The sequence below is a fragment of the Oncorhynchus kisutch genome, unplaced genomic scaffold (genome assembly GCF_002021735.2).
Source record: "Oncorhynchus kisutch isolate 150728-3 unplaced genomic scaffold, Okis_V2 Okis07a-Okis12b_hom, whole genome shotgun sequence".
NCBI classification, from domain to species: Eukaryota; Metazoa; Chordata; class Actinopteri; order Salmoniformes; family Salmonidae; genus Oncorhynchus; species Oncorhynchus kisutch.
The window spans coordinates 1658249-1669366 of NW_022261984.1; the positions used below are offsets into that span (position 1 = coordinate 1658249).

Here is an 11118-nt window from a genome sequence, read left to right on the forward strand (position 1 = left end):
GATAGGTACTTTTGCAAAATGCCAGATGCTTATAAGATTCTCCCTTTATCTCATCTTGGTACTGTACCTTTAGTGACAAGTTGTCACCATTTAAAATACGTTTGACTCGGAGAAAGATGAAGATCAGGAAGTAGACTGACTAGAGGTAGTGAACATGATGCAGCTTAACGCACGCAAATAAATACTTTTAAATGTCAAACTTCAAGAAGAGCACATGGTTTCAATATAGCCTCCTTTCAAAATAGACGAATGCATATATTTTACTATTTAATTAATTAGGCTTGTGAAATTTGCTTCAAAATGTCCAATAACAAACATTGTATTGCCTCCCTCATGTTGGTCTACTAAATGTTTCCAATAAAAATGCCACTGCTAAAATGTATCCTCATGACAAATGTGATACTTTGTCATGACTGCTAGTGTTACAGCGGTCTAATAGGCTAATAACATGATTTCAGTCAGACTGAGCACGAATGGCGGGGTTCTAAGCATTCATTCCTGCCTTGATCGTGCACGCAACATTTTGTACCAGTGTTCCAAAGTTATTTGTGGCTTCCCGCTGGCCTGGTGCGAAATGATAAGAGAAACTGCATGTGGCGTTATACGTCGACATCCATGCTTTGGTTATGCTTCTCTCGTACACAAAACAAGTGTGTTTTGACCCCAAAATAGAGCGCTTTCTTTTGCTTTTACAATGGTATAGTTTATATTGACCTTTCAAATAAAATGTAGCGAAATGGCGGAACGATAGAAATAATTTATTCAAGCAAAAAGTAGGCATATTAGGCCCATGAACCAAATTCTTGCATTATTAGTACAATGTACTATTTGAATTTTCAGGCGACGCCCACTTTGCTATCTACTCTTGTACAGTAAGTTACACACACAGTCTCATGAGTGTTTATTCCACAGTGAAAAATAAATACGTTTAATGATATTGATTTTGAAATAACTGGGCTATTGTGTAGGGCCAGGGCTATTCAACTCTTACCCTACGAGGACCGGGGCCTGTCGGTTTTCTGTTCTACCTGATAATAAATTGAACCCACCTTGTGACCCAGGTCTAAATCAGTCCCTGATTAGAGGGGAACAATGAAAAAACTTAGTGGAATTGGCTTCGAGTTCCAGAGTTGAGTTTGAGGGGTGTAATCTATGTTAAATAAACACAATAGTTCTCGCAGCCTATCCAAACATTCGTTTCAACAGAACAAGAATGTTCCCATTATAGTAGGCCTAAATAAAAGGTATGTTTAAGTTGTAAAAATAATAAGTAAATAGTTGGTTATCGAGCTGAAGGGACACACCTTATCTCACGAATGGACACGCTAATTCATTGTGGTCTAGATCCTTCCATTATTTAGATGATTTCCTTTTGATGAAAAGTTAAACATTTCGTTCAATGTCGATGCATTGTAGCGAAACTTATGGGTTTCAAATTGAGCTCCATAAATACTTAATTATAGCCTAAATTAATACATATTTAAGTAGGTAGGTCTACTTAAATAATTCAGAATCGAAGTGACCAACTTTAGGTTTGGCATGAAACAATGTTCTCTGAATTATTCCAAATCCAAACATCATCAGCTTTATATACAGGAAGTCCAGACCCATTTCCAAATGTCCAATAACACTTGTCTTAATATAAACGATTATGGATTATTATCAAAATACACAAATCCATACCCCACATTTTTACTTTTGGGTTTCTAATAATTCGTTATTTTAGAAGAGTTCAATTCTAAAATAAGATACAAACTCATCATATAGGCCTAATGCAATTTGATAAAAACAATTATTTCTCCAATCAAAAGTTCAAACGGGGGTACTGAAGGTATCAATACCTGTGTGCTTTTATTTTTGGTAAAGTAAATTCCTCACCTTATCAATATTGTAGAGTATATATGTTCCTATAGCAACGCCAAAGCAGTCTGTGATTATTACATCATTTAAAATAACAAACAAAAAAATGACAACTTAACACTAAAAACAAATGTTACATGTACTTATAAATCTTAAGCCTAATTAACAAACCGTTGATTAAGTGCATAAGTGCAATACTCTTTGAGAGGCATAAATAAAACATTTTTTTTATCGAGAAAAAAAGTATTTAAGAAATGAATGGGTCTAGAATATACATCCGTATTCTATACAATAAAATCGTCACACAAATAAATACAAGGCATCTTTGATTTCACAAAGCCTTCAGAAACGCAACGACATTATGATGTCCACTTTCTATTGCCAAATCGATTGGCCGGCAGTTCCTATTGTCCCGGCAGTTCGGATCGGCGAGGAATTGGACAAGGATCTCTACCGTGTCCAAAAAGCCCATCCTGGCGGCATCGTGTAACGGCGTAGTCCCAGTGTGTCGGTCTGCGATATTAGGATCCGCTCCTTGCATTAGTAACAACTGCGCCACTGGTGAACTGCCCATCATCATCACCTAGGAAATACAAATCCAGTTGATTTTTACTTACAGATCTTCTGCTAGAATATTTCATAAATATGCCTATATTTGCGAGGAAAATAATGTTGCCATGGTGTGTAATACGTTATTTAGAGGGGCATTTGAATAACACTAAATAATACATTATGCCTATAGTTCTATCAGACCATAAAAGCGCATGCTTTTCGTTTCAGATTGTTTAAAGTGTTTTAATGATCCAACAATGTCGGTGCTGTTATTCACTTAACAATTTAATAACAATATAATAATGGATCTAAATGACAAAAAAAAGCAGTTAGGCCCAACTGATGCTATAACATTGTTAAAGGGTATAAGTCGGCCTACAATTTCTTATGATTTCAATTTTACGTATTTTAATTGCAGCCACACCTTTCGTATTGTAGCAAACCTAAAATGCATTAAAAATGTAGGGCTATCAAAGTTAAGGCCAAATATAGATAGGAAGAGTCAGCCTTGACATTTTGATAGCAGCCCGAGGACATTTTTTTGTATTTTTAGAGTAAGTCATTAAATCTGAACATATTAATAATTTAAAATAAGATATATCATGTTATATGGATAACTTTGGCCATTTTTGGGAGAGCAATTTTGAGTTTGGAAGGTTGGGTGTGGTGACCTGCATGCATCCTCCATTGCCCCGATATAGCTTACAATGGTAATGCCATGGACCATTTTGATAGAGTATAATATCGAATTATTTCTATGTTTATTTGAAAGACAAACTCATGGAAATATTTCCAACAATAGAAGTAACAATTTGGACTTCATAAAAGTTAATGGCAGGCCTATAGAAACCACGGGCAATTGCACACCATTCCCATCACTCGGTTCCTGAGGTGCAACAGACTAAACTATGACGCAAATAAAGCACATTAAAATATATAGAATATATAACAACGGTAATATAGCTCCCATGCAAATAATTTCACAGTATGACATGCTATTCTAGTAATTTGTTAAGGCAGTTTATGTTTTCAACCTAAAAGTCGATTTTTTTTAAACAAAGCGGCATGGGCAGTCTCTGCAACGTTAAAATATTGATGACACCGTTGAATATTTACTCTCTTTTACAATAATCACGACACGATCTTAACCAATAAGCACGACGACTAGAGCGTAGCGCGAGACACTTACCTGCAGAGGTGTCCGTCCAAAGCAGTTTACACCGTTGACGTCCACTCCACTTTGTAATAGAATTTTAACACGATTGGTGTTGCCAGTCGCGGCTGCTGAGGCTAGATCATCCTCGAGAGGCATCGTCATGAGCAGAGATAACACCGCTCGGCTCGTGTCAACAACAGTCCAGCACTTCACAGATTCCTTTGACAGGTAGCTTCACAATGTCAATATCCGGACATCTCGCGCAAAATTATATTCCTTCGAAAAAAGCCAAAACAGTGGTTGACGTTTCCTCTTTCAGGCTTCATTCGCATGTAACGTGATAGAAAGATCCTCGGTCAGTTGGCTAGAATAAATTAAAGCGTACATCGTATGACTGATCAGACGGTAGTGTGTCTGGACTTGCCTGTGTTTTGAATTGCTGACGTCATTCTGCAGCAGATCTAACCAGTCGCGCATGCTCTTTTGGAGCTCTAAAGAACACAGTACCAGGAAGAGAGCGAGTTTGTTGACTGTAGAGTTTACAGTGGAAAAACAGTGGGACAAATGCTTCGTCAAATCGTCTATAACCAAGGTGTTGGATATCAATATGAAACCTATGCTGCTACAATGTCGCCACATTTGTTGTTATAAAAGAACTGTATGCGCTGCAATCTACTGCTACAATGTATCACCGTCTCTGGCAGATATTATTGCAACGCGTGCCTCACTACACGCTCCGATAGTACAGAATGCTGGTTACACCCGCGTTATGACACAGCAGGTGGCAATCACCATAGAACTCAGCTGCTTTCTGAATGTAGACCTATAGCCTCAATGTCAATACTATTGAGGAACATGTCTGTTTGCTATGCACCTATTGATGTATTCAATAATGTAGGCTAAAGCAATTGTGCACGTTATATACTGAACGAAAATATAAAAGCAACATGCAACTATCTCAAAGGAAATCAGTCAATTGAAATAAATAAATGAGGCCCTAATCTATGGATTTCACGAATGGGCAGGGCGCAGCCATGGGTGGGCTTTGGAAGGCATAGGCCCACCCACTGAGGAGCAAGGCCCAGCCAATCATAATGAGTTTTCCCCACAAAAGGGCGTTATTATACAGAAATACTCCTCCGTTTCATCAGCTGCCCGGGTGGGTGGTCTCAGACCATAAGCCAGGTGAAGAAGCAGGATGTAGACGTCCTGGACTTTCAAAGGTCTTGCAGTGCCTTCAGAAAGTATTCACAACACTTGACTTTTCCCACATTTTGTTGTGTTACAGAGATAATTTTTGTCACTGGCCTACACATAATACCCCATAATGTCAACGTGGAATTATGTTTTTCGAAAATGTTGCTAATAAATAAAAATTTAAAGTTGAAATGTCTTGACTCAATAAGTATTCAACTGCTTTGTCACGGCAAACCTAAATAAGGTCAGGAGTAAAAATGTGCTTAACAAGTCACATAATAAGTTAGGGTTAGGACTCAGTCTGTGTGCAATATAGTGTTTAACATGATTTCTGAATGACTACCTCATCTCTGTAACCCACACATAAAATGATCTGTAAGGTCCCTCAGTCGAGCAGTGAATTTCAAACACAGATTCTACCACAAAGACCAGGGAGGTTTTCCAATGGTGCAAGCTATTGGTAGTTGGGTAAAAAAAAGCAGACATTGAATATAATTTTAAGCATGGTGAAGTTATTAATTACACTTTGGATGGTGTAACAATGCACCGAATCACTATAAATATACAGGTGTCCTTTACTAACTGGAGAGGAAGGAAACCAATCAGGGATTTCACCATGAGGCCAATGGTGACTTTAAAAAGTTACAGAGTTTAATGGCTGTGATAGGAGAAAATTGAGGATGTATCAACAACATTGTAGTTACTCTACAATACTAGAGCGAGAAGAAGGACGCCTGTACAGGAATAAAATATTATAAAACCTGCGTCCTGTTTGCATCAACGCACTGAAGTAATACTGCAAAAAAATCACTTTTTGTCCTGAATACAAAATGTTATATTTGGGACAAATCCAATACAACACATTACTGAGTACCACTCTCCATATTTTAAAGCATAGTGGTGGCTGCATCATGTTATGGGTAGGCTTACAATCATTAAGTACTGGGGAGCTTTTCAGGATAAAAATAAATGGAATATAGCAATGCACAGGCAAAATCGCAAAATCTACACTGGAGTTGCTTACCAATAAGACAGTGAATGTTCCTGAGTGGCCAACTTGCAGTTTTGAATCAAATGTGCTTGAAAATCTATGGCAAGACCTGAAAATGGTTGTCTAGCAATGATCAACAACCAATTTGACAGAGCTTGAAGAATTTTTAAAGAATAATGGGCAAATGTTGCACAATCCAGGTGGGGAAAGGTCTTAGAGACTTACCCAGAAGGACTCACAGCTGTAATCGCTGCCTAAGGTAATTCTAACGTGTGTTGACTCAGTGGGTTGAATAATTATCGGATCAAGATATATTTTCATATATTTTTTATATGTTCACATGTTTCTTCCACTTTGACATTACAGAGTATTTTGTGTAGATTGTTGACAAAAAAAAATACAATTTAATCAATCCATTTGAATCCCACTTTGTAACACTACAAAATGTTGAAAAAGTCAAAGAGTGTGAATACTTTCTGAAGGCACTGTATATGCTACTGTATATGCTACTGTATATGCTACTGTATATGCTACTGTATATGCTACTGTATATGCTACCGTATATGCTATTTTATTCATATAGAAGCAGCAAGAGCAAAAACAACGTTTTGTCTGTTAGTGTGTGTGATTCCACATTCTCCAGAAGGACCGGAAGCAATTTAAAGGACTTGACTTAGGGAATTTGCATTCACTAAATAAATCAAATCCATATGCAGCTAATCAAAAGCAAAAGGGAAAATGTTTGTTCTTATTCGTCTAAGGCCAAAGTGGAATCTCTCGATCTTGAGAAGATTCTATGGTAGCGAGACTATTTTAACTGAGGATGATGATGATGAATGAAGAGTAAGCGTGTGTCAAGGCGCTCCCTGCCTTGTTGTCAGGTCTGTCTGGGTAAATGTACATTATGTGTTCTGTGTGGAATGCCATTGTGTTAATAGTCTGAGGGTTCGTGGCCTGTCGTGATTGAGGTTTGGCGTGGGCGGAGGTGAGTTGGTTTGGAAGTCCCCCTTCACTATTGATGCCGCAAGCGAGTTAAAAAAGGACTCCTCTGTACAATAAGGCCTAATAAAGTGTATAGGTCAAGCCCATTCGTGTACTGTAAACATCCAAACTACAGCACGGTACACAACAGACATTTTTTTACACAGTCAGGAATGTGCTTTGAAGACAGTTAAACATTGAAGATCAGTTTTAATAACAGGCCCAGCCGCTCATCAAAGTGCTCTGACTGACTCGGCGGTTTTTCTCTATGGGGCTTGGATGCAGGATGATGATATCAGAGGGCTTTGAACTCCATGGTTAGAAAAATCTCCTGCTCAGTGCTAAAATGAACACATTTGCTTAGACAGGAGGACTTTAGATAGAAGCCTCTGTAATCATTTAAGAGAAACTGCTTTTAAAGTGATAACTAGGTTGTCTTGGTCTTCCTCCAGAATAGGAATATTTGGACTTTGCACGGTGGCCTTAGCAATGAATGAAAACATGTGAAAAATGTGAATCCTCCTCCTGCAAATCCAATGTCCTGAACTCTATTTAAACCACGGCTGTGCTGAATATTCCCTAACATTCCCCTAACATCTTAGTGCTGCCTACTGCCCAATGATCCAACACTTCCCAGACAAGCCAAGAAGGGGAATACCTCCATTCTGATTCCAGATGAATGATGTCACCTTGTCTGGGCTGTTTTCTTGAAAGCCCCTTTCTATTGACCGTTTCACACCCTTCCAGCACTTCCATCCTTTACCACTTCAAAATAATACTTCAAAATAATATTGAGCATTCAAGAGCCTTAAATGTTGAGTAATTTATCTTTATGAATTCTGAAAATTTGTACAGGAAAAGTGATTAGTAATTGATTTCAGTTCTCAGTTTCAGTAATAGGTATAGTTTCTGTTTTCTGGGGGGGTTTCAGTTTGAATTGATCACAACATAGTTCTATAACAAACACGTAAGAGTGTGCAGTATGTGCGTTATTGTTTCAGTTGAATAGAAGTGTTGTCAGAGATGCTTGTCTGACTGCATATGCTTGGCTTTGCCTCCACCCTGTGGGATCCCATGCTTCTACAGGCAGACAGAGACAGTATGAGCCAGCCAACTCTCCCACTCATCCTGACGAGACACACTGATGATATTAATAACCTCTTGTTTCTGGAGTATTAACCGTGCCAACATGTGGTATTTCACTATGCTCCGATGAGAGGGAGCCACTGTGCCCTAGTTCTACTTTCACATTGTTTTCATTTCTCATACTGTCCCTGGAGCTTATAGCCCACCCTGAATGATAGGAGTCATCCACAGACTAATCCTTTTACATTTGTGCCTTGCTCAAGGGCACATCGGCATATATATATTTTTTACCGAGTCAGCTCGGGGATTCGAACCATTGACATTTTGGTTACTGGCTCAATGCTCTTAACTGCTAGGCTACCTGCCAGCCCTAATCCTAAGGACTCCCTTGTCCTCACCTAGGTGTGAAAATGCATTCATTGTGTTAATATTGTGTTACAATGTAATTCAATACATTTCAAGCCTAACACAAACAAATCTGGTTTGAAATGCATTTTCAGTTTTGCAAGTTTATTCATAATCATGTTCTTAGCTCTTGTGTGTAACTTCTAGTATAGGGTTTACCTGTGTGCTTCATGGTTGCTCTCTTCAGCACTTCAATGTCTCTCCCAGCTGTGTGTAATTTACTTCTGCCAGATAGGGTTTGACTGAGTCATGTGTCCTGAGCAGACTTTGTGTACTATAGTACACAGACACACCCTCCTCTGCTATCTATAGTTAGAACAGATTATATCAAAGGAGAAAACACATACCATGACTTGGGTCAGACACACAGGGACGGTCTCTGACACGACATAAGCATTCAAATTCCAGTTTCTGGGTGATAAAGTGTCGGCCATGTTGGCTTTGGAATGCTGTAAGTCTGTTCAGTGGGTTAGTTTCCATGGGGAAAAAGTTACAGCAGACATGCATTAAATGCTTCTTGAATACAATGTCAGTACAGTAGGTATGTTTCCATTGAAGGAGGTATCAAAGACAATGTATTGTTTTGTTTCGTTGAGATACAAAACAGATTTCGCTAGAGAGACCTGTTCAAATGTTGTTTGAGGATGATGTTGTATAGAAAGAAAGACACTATATATGTTTCCAACCATTTAATGGGTAAACCTCATAACCAACGTTTCAGCAACGCAGTGCCTTCTTCTGGGTTGAAGACAATGCTGAACAGTGTTTGTGGGTAAACTCTACTGTGAGTCACTGACTGTACTGTATCACTGGCCCAGAGGCCTGTTCTGCTGACTAGACTATTGTTAATGGTAGCGTTGTAGATTTTTTAAGTGTGCAGCTGTCATATCGAAACCAAGTCAGGGGAAGCAGCCAGTATAGTATCCAAACTCAGAGACCTGCGTCTTTATAAATAAATGTTTAAAAAAAAAAACTGTATACAACGTTAGGATAGAGTAATTATGTTAGACACCAAGTTTTCTCAGAGGAAGCGGTCTATGTAGATCAGTGAATGCTTTGTCTGTCTTGTTCACAGAGTGAGAAACTTGACCTTGGCAATGAACCCTAAAATAGGACCAGGAGACAGCCAGTGTGTTGGAAAAAGACCAAACGTGAGGCATCATCGGCTGGATCACAGAAGGTAAAAATATACAGAAATCCCATAATAGAGCAAGATGTTAAAGTCTAGCAACAGACAACAGGAGCCTACTTCCCTTCCATCTAGGAATAGTCATCACTGACGTAAACTCCTGTTTTAGCAGCGTTAACGGGAAGAAGCTCTGCTCACACAAACATTCCTCAATCCTAACTTCCTGGCTAATAAACAAGTAAACCGATAGACATTTTTTTTGTGTGTATATTTTACCGGTTTGCTTCCACCCCCCTTCTCAAAGTTCTCTCTGTTTAGAAGAGTCTGGTGCTTTGGATTACTGTTCAAATATTTGGGATTACTGTTACTATTTTGGATCAATGGAAATTAAGTTATACCACTCCAAATAATTTGTTTGGGTGTGTGTGTGTTGTGTGTGTGTGTGTGTGTGTGTGTGTGTGTGTGTGTGTGTGTGTGTGTGTGTGTGTGTGTGTGTGTGTGTGTGTGCGTGCGCGTGCATGCGTGTGTTTGTGCGTGTGTGCATGCGATGATGTGGATGATGCATGCATATTATGGGTCAGTCTGAGGTGAGACACACAGAGAATAAGTTCTGTTCCAGAATGGAATTAATCTCTCTAACCTTGCATTGACCCTGACTATGTTGACGCATCATCATACATTCACTCTATGGCCATTCCAGATGTCTTTGTTGTCCTACTCTATGCACTGAATGTCAAACACAAAGGGACATACATCCGAGGCCCATATCTTTAATGAACAACACACACACTCGGGCGACATGTTTGTCATGGTAACATGTTTTGAGACCTTTTTTTCATTTTGACCTTTTTTCATTTAAACTTTATTTTCCTTGGCAAGTCAGTTAAGAAGAAATGTTTATTTATAATGACGGCCTAGAAACAGTGGGTTAACTGCCTTGTTTAGGGGCAGAAAGACAGATTTTTACCTTCTCAGCTCGGGGATTCAATCGAGCAACCTTTCTGTTACTGGCCAAATGCTCTTGACCACTAGGCTACCTGCCACCCTACCTGACCTTTTGAAGCAGACATACTTGAAGCCCTTTCGTCTATGATCACGTACATCAGAAATTAAAGAGCTTTGATGGGACACAGTGGGAACCAAACCAAAGTCCTTAGTCCGTTTGTCTGGCATAATATTACATTAATGGAACACTGTGATTAGTAGAATAGCTGTAGAGGTGATATAGAACACTGTGATTAGTAGAATAGCTGTAGAGTTGATATAGAACACTGTGATTAGTAGAATAGCTGTAGAGTTGATATGGAACACTGTGATTAGTAGAATAGCTGTAGAGTTGATATAGAACACTGTGATTAGTAGAATAGCTGTAGAGTTGATATAGAACACTGTGATTAGTAGAATAGCTGTAGAGTTGATATAGAACACTGTGATTAGTAGAATAGCTGTAGAGTTGATATAGAACACTGTGATTAGTAGAATAGCTGTAGAGTTGATATAGAACACTGTGATTAGTAGAATAGCTGTAGAGTTGATATAGAACACTGTGATTAGTAGAATACCTGTAGAGTTGATATAGAACACTGTGATTAGTAGAATAGCTGTAGAGTTGATATGGAACACTGTGATTAGTAGAATAGCTGTAGAGTTGATATAGAACACTGTGATTAGTATAATAGCTGTAGAGTTGATATAAACAAGCTCTAAATCATTTTTGATGCACTCTGGATGTCCAATTTTTGCTGTGCTGTGTCGGTTTGA

At 38.7% G+C, this 11118-nt stretch overlaps 1 long non-coding RNA gene across 1 annotated transcript; it reads right to left on the reverse strand.

Annotated features, from left to right (window-relative positions):
• Positions 1-886: 886 nt before the first annotated feature.
• Positions 887-4500, reverse strand: LOC116360149 (uncharacterized). Its single transcript, XR_004206935.1, has 2 exons — positions 3602-4500; positions 887-2443 (listed from the first exon to the last, which is right to left on the reverse strand). It is a non-coding gene; the product is annotated as an uncharacterized LOC116360149 (long non-coding RNA).
• Positions 4501-11118: the final 6618 nt, after the last annotated feature.